General features: G+C 43.0%; 1 protein-coding gene across 4 annotated transcripts in view; it reads right to left on the bottom strand.

Moving 5' to 3' along the window:
* PCCA (propionyl-CoA carboxylase subunit alpha) overlaps window positions 1–24710 on the bottom strand; it is a 445042-nt gene that overhangs the window by 227561 nt on the left and 192771 nt on the right. The window lies entirely within an intron of this gene.

Here is a 24710-nt window from a genome sequence, read left to right on the forward strand (position 1 = left end):
ATGGGGCACCCCCTGGTACAGATACCAGCCCCCTTCTCCCACAGAGCCTAGCTGCAGGGCAGCCCCCAGATACCCGCCCCATACACAGCCCAACTATGGGGCAACCCCCAGACATCAGCCCTCCTCCCCACAGAGCCCAGCCACAGGGCAGCCCACACACACCAGCCCCCCGCCCACACACAGTCCAGCTACAGGGCAGCCCCAGACACCAGCTCCCCCCTACACACACACACACACACACACACACACACACACACAGCGCTCAGCTGCAGGGTACCCCCCAGCCCAGACACAAGCCTCCTCCTTGCTACAAAGTCCAGCTGTGGGGCAGCCCCCAGCCCAAACACCAGACCCCCCCAGAGCCGTTACTCTACTCAGCTTCTTCACTGTCCTACCAGGGGACATGGTGTGGTGCAGCCCCGCCCTTCCTCACCCTTTGTCAGAACTGACTGGGTCTCCCAGGCCCTCTCCCGTCCCCAGGAGAATGAGAATCAAAGACTGTGCAGCCGCCAGGCTGGGCGCTCTGCTCACTGCGAGCTGGTCTCTGCAGAGTCCAGTGGCCCCTAGTGGGGGCCAGAAATTCTGTGGGGCAAACAGGGAATTCTGCAAAATTCTGCATTCTGAAGTGGCACAGAATTCCCCCAGGAGCAGTATATATACCCACAGAGTCCTCCTCTTATACACAGTACCATATATGCAGTACACTTCCCTCTCCTCTCATACGTTCATCATAAGCATCTCCTGGTTCAGTCTTTTTGTATCCATTTTTCTTCTGAAATGCCTCTCTTCCCTCAGCCTTTTTATCCTATCACTCTCTATCTTGTCTCCTCTTTCTCTTGTTGTTGATTTCCTCCTCCACTACTGCTCTCTAATGGCTGCCTTACTTTTCCTTCCACTCCATGTTTTTGCCCACTTTTAGTTTTGTTGCTTCCTTCCACGTGCTCTTCCCACTTTTCCACAGAATACTCTACTGCACTACTCCCTCCACAGCACAATAAAAATAACATGATTTCTTCAGTGAAGTAATAACAGAGCTTCAGAGGTATTGTTAATTTTACTTTCTTGCTTTACATGAATCAACAGGGAGCACAAAAAAAAGTGTTGACATTTGTTAGTACAAGCAGCTGACCCAATCAGACCCCTACTGGACTACTGAAATAATCAATTATCTCGCTTTTCCACATAAAGGTGCCCATTTTAATTAAACAATCATTTTAAACACAATTCACAGAGCTAGAAATACACTACAAAAAACTTTCCAGCTCATGATGCTAGGTTTTACATATTTTGTTCAGTGAACAGATTATTAAACATAACAAAACAAACTACAAAGATAAAAGACTCATTAATAAAAGAATCCTATCGTACCTAATAGCATGCTTCAGCTATTTAAAGAAAATACCCTTACATCTTTGAGGATTCACAAATTAAAAAGGTAGTTTGGCCAAAATCCAACAGACACAAAAGGGCTGCAAGATAGGTCAAGTTTGGAAAGGTGAACAATTAACATATATTTTAAAAACATAATAGATGCTAATGTTGAGCCACTCCAACTCCAAATCCCCCCACAGAAGAAGGCAGAAGTACCCAGCGATCGCATAGTGTTCTGTGAAAGCGTGGACTGTCAACCACATCGCCACTCTACAGATCTTTGAGATAGGGACATCCTAAGGAAGACAACGGATGAGGAGATTGACCTTGTGGAGTGTGTACAAATGGCATCTGGAGTGGTCACATTACGAACTTGGTAACAATGTCTGGTACAAATCGAGATTCACTTGGAAAGTCTTTGGGCTGATACTGCTGAGCCCTTGGATCTTTCCACCATGGACAGGAAAAGCCATGTGGACTTCCTGAAGGCCTTTTTCCTGTACAGATAGAAGGCCAGGGCTCTCCTGACACCCAGGGTATGCAATATATCCTCCCTATTGTCTTGGTGAAGCTTGGGGTATAAGATTGGAAGGTAAATTAACTGATTCAAGTGAAAGTGAGAGGTTACCTTAGGGATGAATTTTGAGTGCAGTCTGAGTGTAACCTTGTCTGGAAAAAATATAGTGTACGGAGGACGTGGCATCAGACCTGCGCTCTCTCCTATTCTCTTAGCCGAGGTAATGGCTACCAGGAAGGCCATTTTCATTGATACGTACATTAGGGAACAGGTGGCCATGGGTTCAAAGTGGGGGTCTAGTCAGTCCTTTCAGTGCAAGATTAAATGTAGGGGTAGGATGTCAAGGTTGTGTGACGAAGTTTAATATACTCTTCAGGAAACTTTTTGTAGTTGGGTGTGACAGCACTGAGTACCACTCTACAGGTTGGTGAAAGGCTGTAATACCTACCAGGTAAACCCTGAGAGAGCTTAGAGACAGTCCAGCCCATTTACGGGTTAAAGCATAGATGAGGATATGTTGAAGAATCGTAGATGCTGGGGAGATTTGTTGGGATGTGCACCAAATCTGAAACCTGGGCCATTTCTGCAGGTAAGTGCGTCGTGTTGAGGACTTTCTACTATGTAATAGAACCTCTTATACCAGGTTGGAATGTAGGGTATATCCTTTGTTTTTTGAGAGGAGGTGCAGAATGGCCATGAGAGAGATCAGCAGACACGTTGCAAACTGTGACAGGTAAGGGTACCAGGTCTGCCTCAGTCAGCTAGGCGTAATCAGAATGACACAAGATCCTTCCCTTTTTATTTTCAGCAAGATAGTTGGGGAAATGGAGGTAAGGTGCAGAGAAGGTCCCTGTCCTTGGGGAGAAGGAGAACATCGCTTAAGGAGTGTTGTCCCATCCTTGCTCTGGAGCAGTAGTGTGGACACTTCTTGTTCAGGTAAATGGCGAACAGATCTGTAGACTGTGTCCCCCACCATCTGAATAGGTTGTGAAGTATGGACAGATGTCTTTTCCGCTTGTGGTCATGTGGGAATTTGCTACTGAGACTGTCCACTATTGAGTTGTGTACCTGGGAGGTATGCCACAGACAGTATAACATTGTAGGAGATGCACCAATTCCATAATCTCATCGCATCTGCACATAGGGAGGGCGATCTGGCTCCCTCCTGCTGAATGGTGTAGTACATACTGGCAATGTTGTCCGTCAGAATCTTTGTGCCTGATCCTGTGATAAGCGGGAGGAAATTGGCGCAGGCATTCCTGACACCTCTTAGCTCAAAAAAAGACTGATGTGGGCTCGACAGGTAACTGTTTGCCTTGTTTCATGAGGCTGTTATGTATATGCCTCACCCTATGAGTGATGCATCAGTCGTGAGGAGTAACAAGGTGATATTTGCAAGAAGGGGTCCCTTTGCAAATATTGGCTGGGTCTTCCCACCCCTTTCAGGATTTTTTGATCCTAATGGGTAGTGACAGCAATTTGTCCAACCTGTCCTTGTTCATTTTGTAAACGAAGCCAAACCACATTTGGAGGCATTGCATGTGGAGCTTGGCATGAGGTATCACCGCCATACCCACTGCCTTAGGTCCCAAGAGTTGGATGCAAAACCTGGCTGGCATTTCTGGGCTGCTTTGAACGGTGTGTATGAGTGTGACTAAGGATCGAAACTTGTGTTGAGGTAAGAGGGTTTTGGCCTGTAATGCACTGAGATAGACCCCTATGAATTCCAGGCATTGAACTGGAGTGAGGGTTGACTTCTGGGTGTTCATCTGTATACTCAGTTCTGTAAACAAATGTATCGTAGTATCGATGACTTGGTGAGCCTCCCAGAGAGATCAGGCTCTGAGAAGGCAATCGTCCATGTATGGGTAAATCATTATCCCTTGACAGCGTAAATGAGCAGCTACCACTGAGAGGACCTTGGACAATACTCTCTGGGTCGATGATAGCCCTAAGAGAAACACTCTGTATCAGTAGTTGTCGTAAACCTGAGAAATCGTCAGTAGGATCAAGATGTGAAAATAGGCATCTTAGAGGTTGAGTTCCAAAAACCAGTCTCCCTGTTCCAATGCTGGAATGATTGTCAATAAGGTGATCATCTTGAATTTTTGAGCCTTGACAAACCTGTTGAGAGTTCTGAGATCTAGCATGAGTCTCCAACCTCCCTTCCTTTTGGGTATTAGGAAATACCTTTGCCTCATAAATGTTGAAGCACTGGTTCTAAGCTCCTAACTAGAGGATCTACCTCATAGAACCATAAAATGTCAGGGTTGGAAGGGACTTCAGGAGACCCTCTAGTCCAACCCCCTGCTCAAAGCAGGACCAATCCCCAGACAGATTTTTGCCCCAGATCCCTAAAAGGCACCCTCAAGGATTGAACTCACAACCCTGGGTTTAGCAGGCCAATGCTCAAACCACTAAGCTATTGCTCCCCCCCCAAAAAATATGGAGATATACCTATCTCATAGAACTGGAAGGGACCCTGAAAGGTCATCAAGTCCAGCCCTCTTGCCTTCACTAGCAGGACCAAGTACTGATTTTGCCCCAGATCCCTAAGTGGCCCCATCAAGGATTGAACTCATAACCCTGGGTTTAGCAGGCCAATGCCCAAACCACTATGCTATCCCCCTGTTGTAATAAACTCTTGTGAGAAGGTTCCCTGAAGAGACACTGGGAAGGGTGTTGTGGAGGGGATATGGAGGTAAGCTGAATGGAGTACCTGGTTCAGATGATCTGTAGGACCCATCAATCCAATGTTATGCATTCCCAGGCACTGTGGAACACTGCTAATTGGTGGCCAAATGGGCGTGAAATTATGGTTGGCTGTGTCAGTTGTGTAGTGGTCTAATGGTAACTTGACCTGCTCATCAAAAGTGATGCTTAGATTACAGGGCTAGGATGAAGATTGTGGGCCAGATTATTTTCATTTAGGTAATTTCCCTTTTTCTTTGCTACTCATAGTGGCAGTGAGGTTGGTACTGAGATGTGTGTGGTCTATGCTGGAATTGGGGACTAAATAATCTCTTTTATCCTGGTGTATACCCAGTGACAGGAGGGTTGCCATGGAATACTTCAGGGTGTGAAGGGAGGCACCAGTTTTCCTAGAGAAGGGCTTTGTGCCCTAAAAGGGAAGGTCCTGAACTGTAGACTGCACCTCTTTTGGGAATCTCAACAAATGAAGCCATATTGGTGTTGCATCACCACATCCATGAAGACATACTTAGCCACCATGTTGGCCACATTGAGCACAGATTGCAGCAATGTCTTTGCCACTAATTGGCCCTCCTGGATAATGGCCTTGAATGAGTCATGATGTGCTTCTGGCATCTTTTCAATAAAGTCATTCAGCTTTGAGTAGTTTATGGAACGTATTTCGCCACGAGGGAGTTGGCGATACAAAACGGTAAACTAGCTGAGGAGTACACTTTTCTGGCGAACAGATCCAGGTGCTTCCAATCCCTGTCATGGCGAGAAGCCCTTGACTGGTGTTGTCGTCCGCAAGAATTGAGAGCATCCACCATGACGGAATTTGGTGCTAGGTGGGAGAATAGGAATTCAGATTCCTTAGTGGGGACATCGTATTTTTTGTCTGCCTGCTTGCAGGTCGGGGCCACTGATGCTGCAGTTTGCCCGACAGTCTTTGCTGGGTCTAAAATGGCCTCATTAATCAGGAGGATGATCACTGAGGAGGCCAATGAATGGATGATATCAAGTAGCTGATGGTGGTTACTCCTCACTTCCTCCAATGGAATCTGGAAAGTGTCTGCCACCCTCTTTGCCAATTCCTGAAAGAGATGAAAGTTATCCACCAAAGATGGTGGAGAAGGCATGATACCTTCGTCTGAAGGAGGAGGAGATGGTCCTCAGTGTCACTTCCTCCTTGGTACCAGCTTTCTGTTCCTCTAAAGTCTTGAAGCAGTTCCAAAAAGCCCTGGATGGTGCGGCTGAGGGAGTGTGCCTCAAGGGTTTGTAAGTGAGACTTAGTGCTCTAGACGCACGTTGATGGTGCGCCACCCAAAGGTCCAAATATGACCACTGGGGGGTGGTGTCAAAGCCCTGTGGGGCTGCCCAGAGGTGGACATACCAGGATGGTGGTGGTGGGGCCAACTGTGGGTATATCCTTGGGCTCTGTTGGTAGTGAGCACCATATGGAGCTTGGGATAAGTACTGCAACACCACCTCCCCAGGCTCACTGTCTGAACGGTTGCTAGATAACAACGGGGCACGGCATGACAAAGATAGAGGCTCAGTGCAGAGGTCTTGGTACCAAGAGGAGGGGACTCCATTATTTCTGGCATGTGGAGCTCTCTTGAATGGCAGAGTTCTGCCTGTACCAATTGTCTCATCATCCATTCAGTGCCAGCAGGGACAGGGATCTTATCCACATCGGTCACTCTTGTGTCAGCTGAGCCAATGCCAGTGGTACTGATGCAGGCTCACATAGCAGAAGCATCTTTTTAGCGGAGTGCTTACTCCTGTCCTTTGGTGCCAATGACTTGATGCCCGTGCTCATCAGGTCTGTGGTCCTGTCAGCAGTACTGGTTACTGTCAGTTTCCATGAGCCATGGGTGTCAACTGAAATGGCGTTGGTGGCAGTGGTGCCAAACATACCAAGCAAGATGGTGATTGCTTGCTGCTATCTCAGGGCTCACTAGGGGGGCTTCCCTCTCTCTTATTAGAAGATTTGTGAGAGGGGTCTGCAGCTGTTTCTTCGACCTTCAGACCTTAGATGTAGAAGTCTGTGGGAAAGACTCATGTCTACCAGATGACTGGGGTCAGAGAGCTACCTCCATGAAGATAATCTTCCAGTAGACCTCTCTGTCTTTGTGGGATCTAGGCCAGAGCTGTTGGCAAAGACCACACTTCTGTTGTATGTAGCCTTTCCCGAGGTAGCGAAAGCACTGACAGTGCTTATTTGTGCTTGGGATCATCTTCTTCAAGTCCAGTGAACCAGGCATACCCCATTTGGGGAAAGGTTCCCTGTTGGGGGAGAAAAGGCAGGAAGAAAAACAAAGTTTTTTTTTAAAAAAGGTAAAATAAAGAAAGGGGGAAAACTAGAACTAGAATTAGGAGACTGACTAATTATCCTTCTTCTTTGGCTATCCCTCAATGCCAGGATGATGTCTTCCAAGGGGGTGCATTGGTGGGTTTTCAAGTGGCTGAGGAGCCCAATTCATGCCCTGGAGATTTTCCCACAGAAATGACAGGTGTAATCTTGGAGCAGACATAGTTGTTGGCTGGACTGTTGTGCCCTTTCTTTCCTCCTTTGTCGCTTCTCTGTTTCATGAGCACGTCTGTTCTCCTCAAAGTGAGCTGTGCCTTGGTGTACGGTGTGGCACAACTGTGTTCTGTTCCGTGCTGAGTCCTTCTAGTTTGTTGGGTTGATGCCTCCCTTTTTAAGATGTACTTTCAGTATGTCTTTGAAGCGCTTCAGCTGCCCTCCACGAGCCCTTTTTCCCTGACTTAATGGAGAGAAGAGTACTTGCTTCAGGAGGTGAGTGTCAGGTATACGTGCACAGTGGCCAGCCCAGCAGAGCTGATGTTTCATGACCCGCGCTTCTATACTACTGAAGTTGGCTGCAGACAGAATGTTGATGTTAGTGTGTCAGTCTTCCCAGCTGATCCTGAGAATCCTCCTGATGCAGCACTGTAGGAGCCACTTGAAATGTTGTCTGTAGGTTACCCAGGTTTCACACCCATAGAGAAGGGTGGGGATGACAACAGTCTGGTAAACCATGATCTTGGTGCCTGTTTGCAGAACCCCATCACTGAAGACTCATTTGAGTAGTCTTCCAAAGGATGTGCTGAAACAGCGGATCCTGTATTCAATTTCTGGGTCAATGCTGGCTGTTTGAAAGAGGGAGCTGCCAAGGTATGGAAAATGGTCCATATTTTCCAGAGATCCTCCGCTGATGGTGATTTGTGGAGTCCGAAGAGCAGTTTGTGCAGGTGTGGGCTGGTAGCGTACGCCGGTTTTCCCAATGTTGAGTTGGGCCCAGGCGGCATCCCAGCTGAGGTTTTTAAACCTGGTGGAACAATGTTCCAGCACAAACTTTGCCAACTTCTCAACACAAACTGAACCTGCTAAGAAATTCCACCTGACTTTAAGAACACCAACATTATAATAATATTCAAGAAAGGGGACAAACCTTTGTGCGGGAACCACAGAGGTATTGCCCTCCTCTCCATTGAAGGGAAGATCCTTGCCCAGATCCTACTAAACCACCTTCTCTCCCTTGCCAAGGAACTCCTCCCCAAATTACAGTGTGACTAACTAGAGTTAAGTGGATTAAAACGATAGTCTTAATGGACTGCTAGCCAGGGGCGGTTAAGAAGGAACTGAGCAGGGTTAGCCCGTGCACGCTGTGTTCCAATGGACATTGCTACTGAAGTTCTCTGATTAGCCGCACAGGGATGCTAGCACACCTGCAGTGAAGCACCCATAGGGACACTGCTGGAAGAAGAAATTGATTTTTCCTAGCAAACAAGCTAATTTTTCTAAACATCTTAAATAAATTTAGTGCTTATGAAAGATGTTGGATTGGCAGCCCTGGCAAACAAAGTCTTCTATCTGATCACAGAACAGGTACACAACAAGAAGCAGCACAATAAGCTTCCTCACCCCACTCCAATATGCCTTTAACCTGACTTGGAGGGACCATCTCTGGGGGGCAAAGTGGTTCAGTCACCATGCCATTTCAATCCCTAGATTCTCTACTGAGACTGTAATGAATGACTCTATAAGGGTTGGTTTTGTTCCTGGTGGATACCTATCCACCAGGAACTGGATTGAGACCACTAATTTCATAAAGGTCATCAAGCAGCCATTAAAATGGTAGTACTAAAAGTCCTTGCCAACCTGTGCCTGCTTTGAACTAGTGACACAGAAGTGGTGAAAGGCTCCGTATTCCATTAGCAGTCCCTGAGCCATCCATTTGCAGTCCCCTGGGCTGTTAACCAGCCACTCCATCCCACCCCCCATGAATAAGTGAATGCTTTTGTTTGGAAAACAGTGTGATTCTTGCACATTTAAATGGAAATTTTCAAAGACTCAAATGGATTTTACCTGGAGATGTTCACCTAAAACACCATATAACTCTAAAATTTCCCCTTAGGCTGTGCAGTTTATTACATAAAGAGAAACAGACAATTTGTATAAAGCATATTATATTAATATAAAATTATGTATAGATCCAAGCAGCTTTTGTTCTTTTTTTAAAAGAGGAGTACAAAGTACAGAATTCACTGTTCTGAAAATTTATCCTGAGCCTTCTACTACTTGTGGCTGCCATTTAGATGGGAAGTGACTTCATGGTGTGAGACACTACCATATGCAAGCCCCATTTAGGAGATTACAAAGTATTTTTCATTTTGATGTATTACTGGTTTAATAAATCAAAAATAAAAAACTTAGAATTAATATTTTAAATAAAAAATGCATGGACTACAAGATATTTTATTTTTAATATTGGGATGTAAATGCCAGAGAGTTAACAAGATGGAACTTCATATTTCTTCTGCGTCATTTTTGTTTAAAACATTAACATACACAAGTTCAAGTAAAGGGCCAACAGAGCTAGAAACTGAAGTTCTGTATGTGTCAATGCAGTACAGATGATTACAGTATAAACAAGCTTTTTGAAATTATCCCAATAGGCATCACTCGCTCTAGAGATGAGAGACTGTTTGGTATCCATGAATACTCAGTCTTAAATAAATGCAGGGCAAAGATTTCCTGTTGTGCAAAACTGTGCCAAAATCTGGGCTGCTTTTCAAATAGAAACTAGTTTCTCCCAAAGAGTATGGCAAGTCCTGTACACTCATTACATTTTAGGACTTTGCCCTAAGCTAAAACTGGTGCCCTACAGGTTAATATTTGGGCTTATTGGTATTTTACTAATACTTTATCTTATTACTTTCCTATCCATGTTTATTTTTCTCTCTTTCACCATACCAACTTTTTCTCAGAGGTAAGATCTTTTTAATCTTGGTAAGATTATGAACAAGAATAAACATCAAATATAAATATTTAAATACCAAAAAGAATACTCGTGAAAGATTAAGACTGCAAAATTAAGAAAACAAAGCAGGAATTCCCAACTTTAAGGAGCTAGGCTCTATGTGAGAGAAATGTGTGCCAGACCAACATGAACTGAAAAACAAAAATGAATCCTACAAAAATTGGAACCATGAATAAATTGCTAAGGAAGAGTACAAAAGAATAGCACAAGCATGTATGGACAAAATCAGGAAGACTAAGGCAGAAATCTAGCACCGGACATAAGAGGCAATCAGAAGAGGTTCTTTAAATAACATTAGGAGCTAGCAAAAGATGAAGAAAAGTATAGGTCCTCTACTTAGTGAGGAAGGAGAGCTAATAACTGATGACATCAAAAAGGCTAAGGTGTTCAATGCTTATTTTGCTTCAGTCTTCACTAAAAAGGTTAATGGCAACCAGGTACTCAACACAACTAATACTAACAAGGGGGAAGGAATGCAAGCCAAAATAGAGAAAGAACTGGTTAATGAAAATTTAGGAAAAGTAAAATGTATTCAAGTTGGCAGGGCCTGACAAAATTCATCCTATGGTACTTGAGGAACTAGATGAAGCAATTCAGAACTGTGCAAAATTATCTTCGAGAACTGCTAGAGGATGGGTGACATACTAGACGAGGACAAATGTAATATCTATCTTTAAAAGGGGGAACAAATAGAACCCAGGGAATTACAGACCAATCAGTCTAACTTCAGTAACTGAAAAAGATACTGGAACAAATTATTAAACAATCAATTTAAATGTAAAGTAATGAACATTGGAAAAAATAACTCCAACTATACATCCAATATGATGGGGCTAATTTAGCTACAACGAATCAGGAAAAAGATCTTGGAATCATCATAGATAGTTCTCTGAAGACGTCCATGCAGTGTGCAGAGGCGGTCAAAAAAGCAAACAGGATGTTAGGAATCATTAAAAAGGGAACAGAGAATAAGATGGAGAATATATTATTGGCCTTATATAAATCCATGGTATGCCCACATCTTGAATATTGCATACAGATGTGGTCTCCTCATCTCAAAAAGATATGCTGGCACTAGAAAAGGTTCAGAGAAGGGAAACTAAAATGATTAGGGGTTTGGAACGGGTCCCATATGAGGAGAAATTAAAGAGGCTAGGACTTATCAGCTTGGAAAAGAGGCGACTAAGGGGGGATATGATAGAGGTATATAAAATTTAAGTGATGTAGAGGAAGTAGATAAGGAAAAGTTATTTACTTATTCCCATAATACAAGAACTAGGGGCCACCAAATAAAATTAATGGGCAGCAGGTTTAAAACAAATAAAAGGAAGTTCTTCCCACAGCACACAGTCAACTTGTGGAACTCCTTGCCTGAGGAGGTTGTAATGGCTAGGACTATAACAGCGTTTAAAAGAGAACTGGATAAATTCATGGAGGTCAAGTCCATTAATGGCTATTAGCCAGGATGGGTAAGGAATAGTGTCCCTAGCCTCTGTTTGTCAGAGGGTGAAGATGGATGGAAGGAGAGAGATCATTTATGTTCTTAATTTGTAAGTACCTAGAGGATAACAGAGTTATAAGAAATAGCCAGGATGGATTTGTCAAGAACAAGTCATGCCAAAGCAATTTAATTTTCTTCTTCAACAGGGTTACTTGCCTAATGGATGTGATATATATTGATTTTAGTAAGCCTTTTGACACAGTCCAACATGAGAGTCTCATAAGCAAACTAGGGAAATGTACCAGCGTTTTTCAAACTTCGGGTCAGAACCCAGTACTGGGTCGCGGCATGTCAGGCACTGGTTCGCTCTGGTCAGCACCGCCAAACGAGACATTTAAAGTCCCATCAGCGGTGCTGCCCAGCTAGAGGCAGGCTAGTGCCTACCTGTTTCGACACCGCGTTGTGTCATGGAAGCAGCCAACAGCGGGTCCGGTTTCTACGCTGTCCCCGCCCCGAGCACCAGTTCCACACTCCCATTGGCCAGTTTCTGGCCAATGGGAACAGGGGTGGGGGATAGGGCCTGCGGGGAGCGTCACACGAAGCCGCTTGCATGCCTTCACCTAGGAGCCGGACCTACTGCTGGCCGCTTCTGGGGCACAGAGCAGTCTGTGGTGGCAGGATAGGCAGGAAGCCTGCCTTTGCATCCCAGCTGCGCCGCTGACTGGGAGCCATCAGAGATAAGTCCACCCCAACCCCGTGCCCCAATTCCCTGCCCCAGCCCTGAGCTCCCCCAAACCTGGAACCCCTTCCTACACCCCAAACCCCTCATCCCCAGCCCCACCCCAGAGTCTGCACCCGCAGCCCAGAGCCCTGACCACCTCCCACATCGCAACCCCCTGCCCAGGCCCAGAGCCCCCTCTAACACCCTGTACCCCTCATTCCTGACCCCACCCCGCAGCCCTCACCCCCACATCACAACCCTCTGCCCAGCCCTTAGCCCCTCCCACTCCCCAAATCCTTCATCCCCAACTCTGTTGGGTTGCGGACATCAAAAATGTTCTTCAACTGGGTCCCCAGAAAAAAAGTTTGAAAGCCACTGGTCTAGATGAAATTACTACACGGTGAGTGCACAACTGATTGAAAGATCGTACTCAAAGAGACATTATTAGTGGTTCAATGTCAAACTTGGAGGGTGCATCTAATGGAGACCCACAGGGTCAATCCTGGGTCCAGCAGTATTCATTGTTTTCATTAATGACTTGGATGATGGAGTAGAGTGCAAATAAAATTTGCAGATGACACCAAACTGGAAGGGTTTGCAAGCACTGTGGAAGACAGGATTAGAATTCAACACAACCTTGACAAATTGGAGAACTAGGTGTGAATTCAACAAGATGAAATTCAATAAAGAAAAGGGAAAATTATTCCACTTAGGAAAGAAAAATCAAACGCACAATTACAAAATGAGAAATAATGGCTTTGGTAGTAGTACTTCTAAAAATAATCTGGAGATTATAGGGGAGCACAAATTTGGTATCAGTAAACAATGTGATATAGTTGCAAAAAAACGCTATTATTATTATGGGGCATATTAACAGGAGTGTTGTATTTAAGACCTGGGTAAATTGTCCCATGTCCAATTCTGGCTGCCACACATTAGGAAAGAGGTAGACAAATGAGAGAGTACAGAGGATAGCAACAAAAATGATAAAAGGTTTAGAAAACCTAACCTATGAGAAAAGTTAAAAAAAAACTCGGCATGTTTAGTATTGAGAAAGAAGACTGACCGGCAACCTGATAACCTATGCTATGGGCTGTTATAAAGCAGACGGTGATCAACTGTTGTCCACGTATACGAAAGGTAGGACAAGTAGTAATGGGTTTATTCTGAAGTAAGAGAGATAGAGGATAAATATTAGGATAAACTTTCTAACTATTAGGGTATTTAAGCTCTGGAATAGCTTCCTAGGGAGACTGTGGAATCCCCAACATTCGAGGTTTTTAAGACCAGACTGGACAAATACCAGTCAGGGATGGTCTAGGTATACTTAGTCATGAATCCGTGCAGGAGCTGGACTTGCTGGCTTCTCAAGGTCCCCTCCAGCCCTACATGTCTATGATTTTATGTGCTTATGTCCAACTGACTAGGTGCCATCGCATAACTTTAGATGCAACATCAGGCTATGCTCTAGATATGTGGTACGTATAATGCTCATTTTCCTTATTAAATATAAACCTTATGAGTCACTGTTTGTTATTAATGTAATTGAATCAGAATCCAAGGGCCTATTTATGAGAGAAATAAGGGCTGTGTAACCATGTCAAGGTGTTTGCACTTGTGTAAATCCCCACTAAACATACACCACACTGATATAAAGCAGGGTTTACATCAGCAGAGTTTACTGCAGTCATCTACTGGATAAAGTTGCACTGGTGTAAAAACCATTTTACAGTGGTACAGTGAATTTATACCAGGCATTTATCACCGTAAGTAATTTGATGCATTTACACTAGTGCCTATTTTTCTCACATAGATAAGCCTTTAGATTCTGACTTTGTTATATTATAATACAAAAATGACATAGTAAGACTTACATTTAAAAGGGAAAACAGGACTCAAACACACTACATATATGGGGTAATGCCTAGCCAACTGGTCTTAAGCATGTGCTTAATTTAAGCACATTTTAAGTGTTTTGCTGATTGGAGACCAAAGTTATTTGCTTTCAACCACATACCACGTCCGTAGCAGAATCTAAAATATCACTCATGCCAGCAGACTCAGTGAAGATTATTTCACATCCCTGGAATATTGTGAAATTTGACTTTTACAATGAAAGAAAAAAAACCCACAAGACTTCACAAACTATTTAAGCACTGAGCTTACAGTACACAACATCATGGCATCTAAATTATCTATGTAGTACACACTGGCAAATCATCATAAAAACTGCATGTTTGGTTTTCAGGTGTTCAATACACAAGTGCTATTTCGTTGTTCTTGTGTAGCTTACAGACCACATTGGGGCCCTTCCAGGTCAGTAACCAGATCCAGGCTACAGATGGCAGGGTTTCACGGCACAATGCATTTTCCCCTTAACCCTGCTTTATATCCCTTAACCTTCCCTATTCAGAATTCCTCTTGAATGACAGGGCACAACAGTGCCTTCATCCTTCCTTACTTTGAAACCTCACTGGCACAGAGCCCTAAAGCCTGAGGACAGTCACAGCAGCTAGGACTACTTCAGAGAGCTATCCATGTCCACAAAGTGGATTTACAAATCATTGTTCACCCTTCAGAGAGTTGGGAGAGTCAGCATCACATTTCCAATTTGCGCCAGCCAATTGAGTAAAGAGCTAAATTTTGGATCCTTGTATCATAATCTATTTCTGGGCAAATGTTCTGTTTTCTGTATGGGAATTCTGTACTGTACAAAATGACATTGTGCTTATTACTTGCAATTCAAATTATTATCTTCTTCACAGATCTGTAGAATAAGAATTTTAAATTCTACTGAAAACGTAGATGATCAAGTCAGATTTTCCTAAAGCAGTGTTAATAAAAAGATTATTACATTGAAGTGATACTGACTGGGATTCCTGTGAATCTTATGAGTGTAAACATACTTGTGAAAGGAGAACTCTGAAGAATGTACCTCAATATGGCATTCACTTCTGTCGTGAGACAAAGTCTTTATCAAATAAGCATAGCCTAATTCCCACTAAATCCTTTGTCAGCCAGTTAAGAGAATTTCATATTTTTAAATGCCTCCATGTTAAATTTTAAACACATATTTGCTTAAACTATCTAGTATACCTGGGAAGAAACATGTGCCTCCTTTAGTTTACAAAATACAGGCATTTGACAGAACTGCATGAACACTGCCACCACCAGAAGATTAGAAAGTTTAAAGTGGATTCTCTCTTATAAATAATATCAAAGTTCTAACTTCTTGTGTAATGCATTTTGTCTGTATCTAAACAAAAGAAAGTAACAACCTTTATACAGTTTTAAATTTGTGCTGAAAACTGACAGCCAATTCAAAGTTGAGGAGGTGGGTTAATGAGGCAAAAGAAAGAAATGATCCAGGAAAATTCATAAGGGATGAAATCTTGGTTTTACCGAAGTCAGTGGAATAACCCTCCATTGACTTTGATGGGGCTAGGCTTTCACCTAAATTTCTGACTATTTTCTTTGCTTGCTTTTCTGTAAAGGAGTTAGTGCAAGGGGCTTTCAGGTAGCCCAGGAATTACTAGTTTCTTCTTTCTCTGAAGAGAAGTCACAGGGGAAGCAGAGGAAAACAGAAAGGGAAATGTTCTAGGTCTCTCTCTCCTCCCCTCTCTCTAGTAGAGTGATTTATATGTTGAAACTGTAGAGAGAGGTTTTAGCCAGAAAGTTGTCAAGCCATCAGATCTCCTGAAGCACTGGAATTACCAGTTACCACATGGGAAAAATGGGTTCACAAGAAGAGGGATTCTAGAGGTGCAAGGATGAAACAGCTTGGAAGTTTTCTTTCTTCAAACCTCTGAGTATTGGAGATCAAATAACAGATGAACACAGTACTAGGGAATGAATCCTTCAATGGAAGGGGATTTCAAATCCATCACTTTTCTAAACGTCTCAAGCTCTGATGTAATATTGCTGTTTTTCAGCTGAGCTGAGGCACTTTCAAGGAGTGGACCTGGAGATTATTGCAATTATGAGCAGGGAAAGCTGGGAACTCAGTCAATCACACAGTGGAACATCAAAGGGTTTCTGAGAACACTGGTGACCAGCATCAAGTCAAATGACTATACTATATTCAATTTTAAACTGTTTCTCCCTTAACAAAAGGAAATCAAAATCTTCACTATCTTCTTGCACACCTACCTGCCATTCTGACAACAGCACAGATGCATGAGTAATTATTGGAATAAAGGGTTTGAAAGACACCCCAGTGCTGAGCTGCGGCTTGAAAAAAGTAAGAACATAAGAACAGATACACTGGGTCAGACCAATGGTCTATCTAGCCCAGTATCCTATTTCTGCCCATGGCCAATGCTAGGTGCTTCAGAGGGAATGAATAGAACATGTAATTATTAAGTAATCCATCCCGTTGCCCATTCCCAGCTTCTGGCAAACAGAGGATCCGGACACTTCAGAGCATGGTTTTGCATCCCTGCCCATGCTGGCTAATAGACATTGATGAATCTATCCTCCATGAACTTATCTAGTTCTTTTTTGAATCCCATTATAGTCTTGGCCTTCACTACAATACTTCCTCTTGTTTGTTTTAAACCTGGTGCCTATCAATTTTATTTGGTGACCCCTAGTTCTTGTGTTATGAGAAGGAGTATAACATTTCCTAATCTACATACCAGTCGTGATTTTATAGACCTCTATCACATCACCCCCTTAGTCATCTCTTTTCCAAGCTGAAAGGACTATTTTATTAATCTCTCCTTCTATGGAAGCTGTTCCATACCTCTAATCATTTTTGTTGCCCTTTTCTGAACCTTTTCCAATTCCAATATATCTTTTTTGAGATGGGGCAACCACATCTGCACACAGTATTTAAGATGTGGGTGTACCATAGATTTATAGAGACAATATGATATTTTCTGCCTTATTATCTATCCCTTTCTTAATAATGCCCAACATTCTGTTAGATTTGTTGACTGTCGCTGCACACAAACCAGATGTGTTTCAAGAACTATCCACAATGACTCCAACATCTCTTTCTTGAGTTGTAACAGCTCATTTAAACCCCATCATTTTATATATATAGTTGAGATTATGTTTTCCAATGTGCATTACTTTGCATTTATCAACATTGAATTTCATCTGCCATTTTGTTGTCCAGTCATCCAGTTCTGAGAGATTTCTTTGAAGCTCTTTGCAGTCTGCTTTGGACTTAACTATCTTGAGTAGTTTTGTATCATCTGCAAATTTTGCCACTTCAGTTTCCCCCCCTTTTCCAGATCATTTATGAATATCTGAATAGTACTGGTCCCAGTACAGGCTCCTGGGGGACAGACACCACTATTTGTGTCCCTCCATTCTGAAAATTGACAATTTATTCCTTCCCTTTGTTTCCTATCTTTTAACTATGTCCCTGAAAAGACCTTCCCTCTTATCCCACAACAGTTTACTTTCCTTAAGAGCCTTTGGTGAGGGACTTTTTCAAAGGCTTTCTGAAAATCTAAGTACACTATATCCCCTGGATCCCCCTTGTCTACGTGCTTGTTGACCCCTCAAAGAATTCTAGTAGCTTGGTGAGGCATGATTTCCCTTTACAAAAACCAGGTTGATTCTTCCCAACAAATAGCATTGATCTATATGTCTGATCATTCTGTTCTTTCCTATAGTTTCAACCAATTTGTCAGGTACTGAAATTAATCTTATTGGCTTGTAATTTTCAGGATCACCTCTAGAGCCTTTTAAAAAAACCTGGTATCACCTTAGCTATTCTCCAGCCATCTGATACAGAAGCTGATTTAGATGATAGGTTACATACCACAGTTTGTAGTTCTGCAGTTTCACATATGAGTTCCTTCAGAACTCTTGGGTGAATACCATCTGGCTCTGGTGACTTATTACTATTTAATTTTAATCTATTTGTTCCAAAACCTCCTCTTTAATGACACCTTAATTTGAGACAGTTCCTCAGATTTGTCACCTGAAAAGAATGGCTCAGTTTTGGGAGTCTCCCTCACATCCTCAGCGAAGAGGACTGATGCAAAGAATTAACTTAGTTTCTCCCCAGTGGCCTTTTCTTTCTTGAGTGCTCCTTTAGCATCTCTATCATCCAGTGGCCTCACAGGTTATCTAGCAGGTTTCCTGCTTCTGATGTACTTTAAAAAAAAATTGCTGTTACTTTGAGTCTTTGGCTAGCTGTTGTTCAAATTATTTTTTGGCCTTCCTAATTATACGTTTACATTTCACTTGCCAGGTTTATGCTTCCACTTTTTAGAGGATGCCTTTTTGCCTCTAACTGCTTCTTTTACTTTGTTGTTCACCCACGGTGGCACTTTTTTGTTCTTATTATGTTTTTTTATTTGAGGTAAACATTTAAATTGAGCCTCTATTATGCTGCCTTTAAAAAGTTTCTATGCATCTTGCAGGGATTTCACTTTTGGTGCTGTACCTTTTAATTTCTGTTTACCTAAATTCCTCATTTTTGTGTCGTTCCCCTTTATGAAATTAAATGCTACTGTAGTGGGCTGCTTTAGTTATTCTCTTCCCCACAGGGATGTTAGATTTTATTATGTTATGGTCACTATTACCAAGAAGTTCAGCTATATTCACCTCTTGGACCAGATCCTATACTCCATTTAGGATTAAATCAAGAATTGACTCTCCGCGGGGTTCTAAGACTAGCTACTCCAAGAAGCAGACATTTAAGGTGTCAAGACTCCATTTCTGCATCCCATCCTTATGTGACATGTAAAAGTAATTAGCATTTTTCCTCACATACTGCGGATAAATAAAACTGATTTTTTTCCCCTTAGTTCTGCTTTTGTCATGTCTTTTTCTTATGGGAACTGAGTAAACCTGTAAAGAAGGAAGAGGTCAGAAACACAAACTCTAAACTTGAGCTCAGAAACTTTTAACTAAAATGTCTGCTACTAGGTAGTTAGGTCTGATCATGTTTCATTTAGTGAACTTTACACGTAGGTTACTAATTCATGGACAGTCACCATCCAAGTGGTCTGGCACTTGCATTGTTTTCTTACAGACTGTTTGGGTGTGATCATTTACATGATGTCAGATGGAAATTTAAATGTCCTGGGTTTTGCTGGGTTATAGACACATGTGTAGGTTAAAAAGAACCAGTCAGTGTGTGTCAATTAAACATTTGCACCATTATCGAAAATAATTTGGGGAGACCTGCAAAGCAGGATTTTCAGCAGCTGTTGCAAACCACTTGCTCTATACTATATCCTTTATTTCTGCCACTGGTTTCATTACAGATTATGCACTAGCTATGTGAATAATAAGTACTCAATGCAAAAATATCTGCTGATTTCCATTTAATCCCTAAATTTAATGTACATAATATTTAATATATGGAGATATACCTATCTCATAGAACTGGAAGGGACCCTGAAAGGTCATTGAGTCTAGGCCCCTGTCTTCACTACCAGGACCAAGTACTGATTTTTGCCAAGATCCCTAAGAGGTCCCCTCAAGGACTGAACTCACAAACCTAGGGTTAGCATGACAATGCTCAAACCACTGAGCTATCTCTCCCCCCACATCAGCAAGACATCATGCTGTGCTATGTTGGTTCATGCTAAAAACTGACTCACATGAGCATTACGTGATGTGATGTACTATAAATCACAGGATATATCATTAATATGAAGTATATTGCTCATAGCACCCAAAAACCCAAGTACTAGATTTTGTTTGTTTTATTTTTAAACATTTTGTGGAACACAGTATGAGATAATTAATAGATGATGTGCTGCTGGGGGCCACATACCAGTCCCAACTGAAGTCATTGTGAGTTTGTCCTATTGATAGCATTTGGACCAAGATTTATCTTCAAAAGGCTTGTCTATACAGTACAGCAGTGAGGTCTACAAGAATGTAAATTGCATAGCACTCTAATGTATTACACTCTAACTGCCCCATGAAGAAGTAGTTACTCACCTTGTGCAGTAACAATGGTTCTTTGAGATGTCCCTATGGGTGCACCACTGTAGGTGTGTCCCTCTGCTGCCGATCGGAGAACTTTGGAAGCAGTGTCCGTTAGGCCTGCACATGTCACAAGATTAGAAAGTGTGCGCAGTTACCCCCCCATCAGGTCTTTGCCCACCACAGAGTCATTGACAAGAACTCCAAAGCAGAGAGGAGAAGGGTGGGTTGCGGAGCACGCAGAGGGGGACATATCTCAAAGAACCATCATTACTGCACAAGGTGAATAACTTCTTCTTCTCCTTCGACTAGTGTCCCTATGGGTGCTCCACTGTAGGTGGCTTCTGAGCATTACCCCTTCTGGAGTGTGGGGACTTCAGAGTCAGATCTGTTACAGATGACAGGACTACGGAGCCAAAGATGATATCGCAGGTGGAGTCCCCAGGGATTGCACAGTGTTCTGCGAAAGTGTGAACAATCTCGCCACTGCTCTATAGATCTGTGAGATAGGGACATTCTTGAGGAATGTGACAGATGAGGAGATTAACCTGGTGGAGTGTGTACGAATGTCATCTGGAGGGGTCACATTACAAACTTGGTAACATCTGGTACAGTTCGAGACTCACTAGGAAAGTCTCTGGGCTGATATTGCTGAGCCCTTGAATCTTTCCGCAATAGAGAGGAAAAGCTTAGGAGACTTCCTGAAAAACTTCCTCCTACCCAGGTAAAAAGCTAGGCCTCTCCTGACATCTGGTGCATGTAATATAGCTTCCCTGTTGTCACAGTGAGGCTTGGGGTAAAAAGTCAGAATGTGAATCGCTTGGTTCATGTGGAATGGGGAAGTTACCTTAGGGATGAGTTTTGGGTGTAGCCTAAGCATATCCTTGTCCCAAAAGAATACTGTGTAGGGGGGGATGTGCCATCAGAGCCGCTATTTCTCCTATTCTCCTACCAAGGTGATTGCTATCAGGAAGCCGTTTTCACTGACAGGGATGTAAGCGAACAGGTGGCCATGGTGTTCAAAGGGAGGTCTAGTCAGGCCTTTCAATATCAGGTTTAGATCCCATGTAGGGGTGGGATGTCAGGGCTGTGGAAAAAAGGTTTACAATACCCCTAAGAAATCGTTTAGCGGTTCGGTGTGATAGCACTGAGTATTCTACTTGTCAGTGGAAGGCTGCTACACCTGCTAGATGGACCCTGAGTAAACTAATAGATAATCCTGACTCTTTTAGAGTCAGTACATAGTCTAGGATCTTTGGAAGAGTCGCAGATGACAGAGAGATTTGTTGGGAATTACATCAAATCTGAAACCTGAACCATTTTTGCAAATAAGTACAGAATGTTGAGAACATTCTGCTGTGTAGTAATACCTCTGTACTTCCTTCAAGCACAAGCTCTCTATGCATTGGAACCATGAAGGAGCCAAGCCTTGAAGCGGAGAATCCCGAGGTTGGAATGCAGAATGCATCCTTTCTCCTGCAAAAGCAGATATAGAGTGGATTGGAGAGAGATCAGTGGCCATGTCACGAGCTGTGACAGTAAGGGTAACAAGTCTATCTTGACTTAGTGGAAGTAATCAATATGACATGTGCTCCTTCTCTTTTTATTTTCGACAGGATTTTCGACTGTAGGGGAAATGGAGAAAAGGCACAAAGAAGGCTCTCGTCCAAGGGAAGAAGAGGAGCATCATACAGAGTGTTGCCCCATCCCCACTCTGGAACAGAAGCATGGACATTTCTTGTTCAGGTGAGTAGTGAACAGGTCAGTGTCCCTCAGCATCAGAATAGGTCATGGCCAAGGTTTGTGTGCCTGGAAGGTAAGCCGCTGATAATGTAATACTGTGAGAGATGCACTGGTTCCATAGCATTACTGCTTCTGTGCAGAGGGAGGGCGACCTGGCTCCTCCTTGTTGATTTATGTAATACGTACATGCTATATTGTCTGTTAGGACTCTCATGTGTGTCCCCTTGATCGGTGGGAGGAAATGAAAGCTGCCCTGAGCTTGAGAAGGCTGATGTGAAGGGATATCTCCATGGATGACCACTTGCCTTGTGTTGTAAGGTCATTTAGATGTGCACCCCAACCTGTGAAAGCTGCATGGTGATGAGAAGCAACAACAGGGAACTTTGCGAAAAGGGGATCCCTTTGAAAACATTTTCTGGGTCTTTCCACTAATTCAGGGATGGGTTTGTCTAGCCTGTCTCTGTTTGGTGTGTAAGCTGAACTGAACCACATCTGGAGACATCACATGTGAAGCCAGGCATTGGTACTACCGCTGTGCCCGCTGCCATATGGCCTGAGAGTTGATATATCTGGCTGATATTTGGGGGCTGTTTTGTACAGTGTCTATGAGTGTGGCCAAAGAGAGGAATCTGTGCTGAAGTAGAAGTGCTTTGGCCATAATAAGCTGAGGTCAACTCTTATAAATTCCAAGCAATGTACTACAGTACACTGTAGTACTGCAGTACACTGTACTGCACTACTACAGCAAGGGTTGATTTCTAGGCATTGATCTGCAGGCCCAGTCCCATGAATAAGTCTATCATGGTTTTGGTAACCTGGCGAGCCTCTTTGAAGGACCGGGCTCTGAGGAGACAATTGTCCAGGTAGGGGTAGATCACGATCCCCTGGGAGTGTAAGTGAGCAGCCACTACTGAGGTAATCTTGGAAAATACTCCTGGAGCTGACGATAGCCCAAAGAGGAGTACTCTGTATTGGTAGTGGTTTTGTCTTAGGGTAAATCTGAGGAAATAGACATCCTGAAGGTCACGGGCTGAAAGCCAATCCCCACATTCCAATATTGGAATAATCGTTGCTAGAGTGACCATCTTGAATTTTTGACCTTTAACCAACTTATTGAGTGCTCTGAGGTCTAGTATGGGTCTCCAACCTCCCTTTCTCTTGGGTATTAAGAAACAGTGAGAGTAAAAACCTTTGCCTCATAGATGTTGAGGTACTGGTTCTATGGCTCCTAACCGAAGGAGGCAATCTATTTCTTGTCATAGTATACTCTCGAGAAGGGTTCCAGAAGAGGAACAGGGAAGAGGTTGTGGGCAGAGGAGGGAGGTAAAGTGGATGGAATATCCTTTGTGAACAATTTCCAAAACCCATTAGTCTGATGTTATGCATTCCCAGGTGCTGCAGATCATGACAAGACAGTAGCCAATGGGACAGCAGACACTGGTCAGCTGTAGCATTTGAGGGGAGTTGTCTATCGACACCTCGATCAACATATCACAATTGGTGTTTGGAGGTGGATGGTCTCTGAAGTTCATAAAAGTGCTGAGCCGGATATTGAGAGGTGTGTAATTTGTGTTGGGGCTGTGGAAAAAATTTCTGTTTTGTCCAGGTGTGTACATTGCTAATGAGCAGGGAGTAGCCCTTGAATCTTCAAGGATATGGAGAGAGGTGTCCATCTTCTCTGCGAAGTGCTTAGTGTCTTCAAAAGGAAGATCTTTGACAGTCGACTGCACCTCTTTAGGGAAGCCCAAAAGGTGTAACCACGATGCATGTCACATAACCATCACAGTGGAGATGGACCGAGCTGCTGTGTTGGCTGCATCGAGGGCAGACTGTAGCACTGTTTTGGCTACTAGCTGTCTTTCCTCGATGATAGCTTTGAAGTGATTGTGCTGCGACTCTGGAAGCTGATCAATAAAGCTGTTAAGTTCTAAATAACTGACAGTCATATTTTGTCATTAAGGCTCGATAATTTGCTGTTCAAAATTGTAGCAAGGCCGAGTAACAGGCTTTCCTCCCAAAGAATTCTAAGCACTTCCAATCCCTGTCACAGGGGTGGATCTCATTTGGTACTGACAGCGCCAAGAGTTTACCACGTCGATGATGATGAGGTTGGAGAAGGATGGGAGAAAAGAAATTCTGTCTCCATAACCAGAACGTCATATTTTTTATTGGCCCACTTACAGATAGGCATCACCGATGTCTATAGGGATACTGCTCAAAGAACTAAAAAGGACATAGAGCACGTTAACTCCTTTTCTCAGCCACACTCCCAAAAAGGTAACCTATGCCATCATTCTCGTAGTTCTCTGCACATAGCCTCTCTCTAAATCTGGGGGCCTCCAGGGGTTGGAGAGTGGAACAAAATTCCCAAGAAACAAGAGACTGTTTTCTACCTGTATTCGCCTTTGAACTCAAGAGGAGAAACAAAGACCTTCTCCAGAGCTTAAAAGAGGGGAAAAGAGTCAAGATTCATTATGGCAGACTCATCCATGTTCTATAAAGAGCTTAAGAAAAACATCTAATTCTCACAGGTAGGCCTGGGAAGAGAGCTGAAAGAGATGTTTATCATCATCATCATCATCATCATCTCCTCCTCAGGTTCTAAATATTGTCCACATTTGTATGCCATGGTATTCTCCCAGTGCTAACACAACCCTTTAGAATGAAAAAACTCAACACACAGGCATGTGGTACTATAAGAACACAGTAGATCTACTAAAGTACTACGAATGATTACAATATACTTGCCTTTGAATTTCACAGGGTAATAAATGCAGGATCTACCATGAGTTTGCGAGAGCTCTTATCAGTTTTTGAAAGTAATTTAATTAAATTATTTAACTAATTACTTTCAACTAAAAATGCTGCAGGAAAAAATGAAGTCTCTTTAGATTTGATGTATCTTCTCAGCTTAATTAACACAAGCTTTTCCTGGTTTAATTTGCACTTAATAAGCAGGAACTTTACTCAATTTGCTAATTACTACATTTTCAA

This window comes from Gopherus flavomarginatus, chromosome 1 (genome assembly GCF_025201925.1).
Source record: "Gopherus flavomarginatus isolate rGopFla2 chromosome 1, rGopFla2.mat.asm, whole genome shotgun sequence".
Classification (NCBI taxonomy): Eukaryota; Metazoa; Chordata; order Testudines; family Testudinidae; genus Gopherus; species Gopherus flavomarginatus.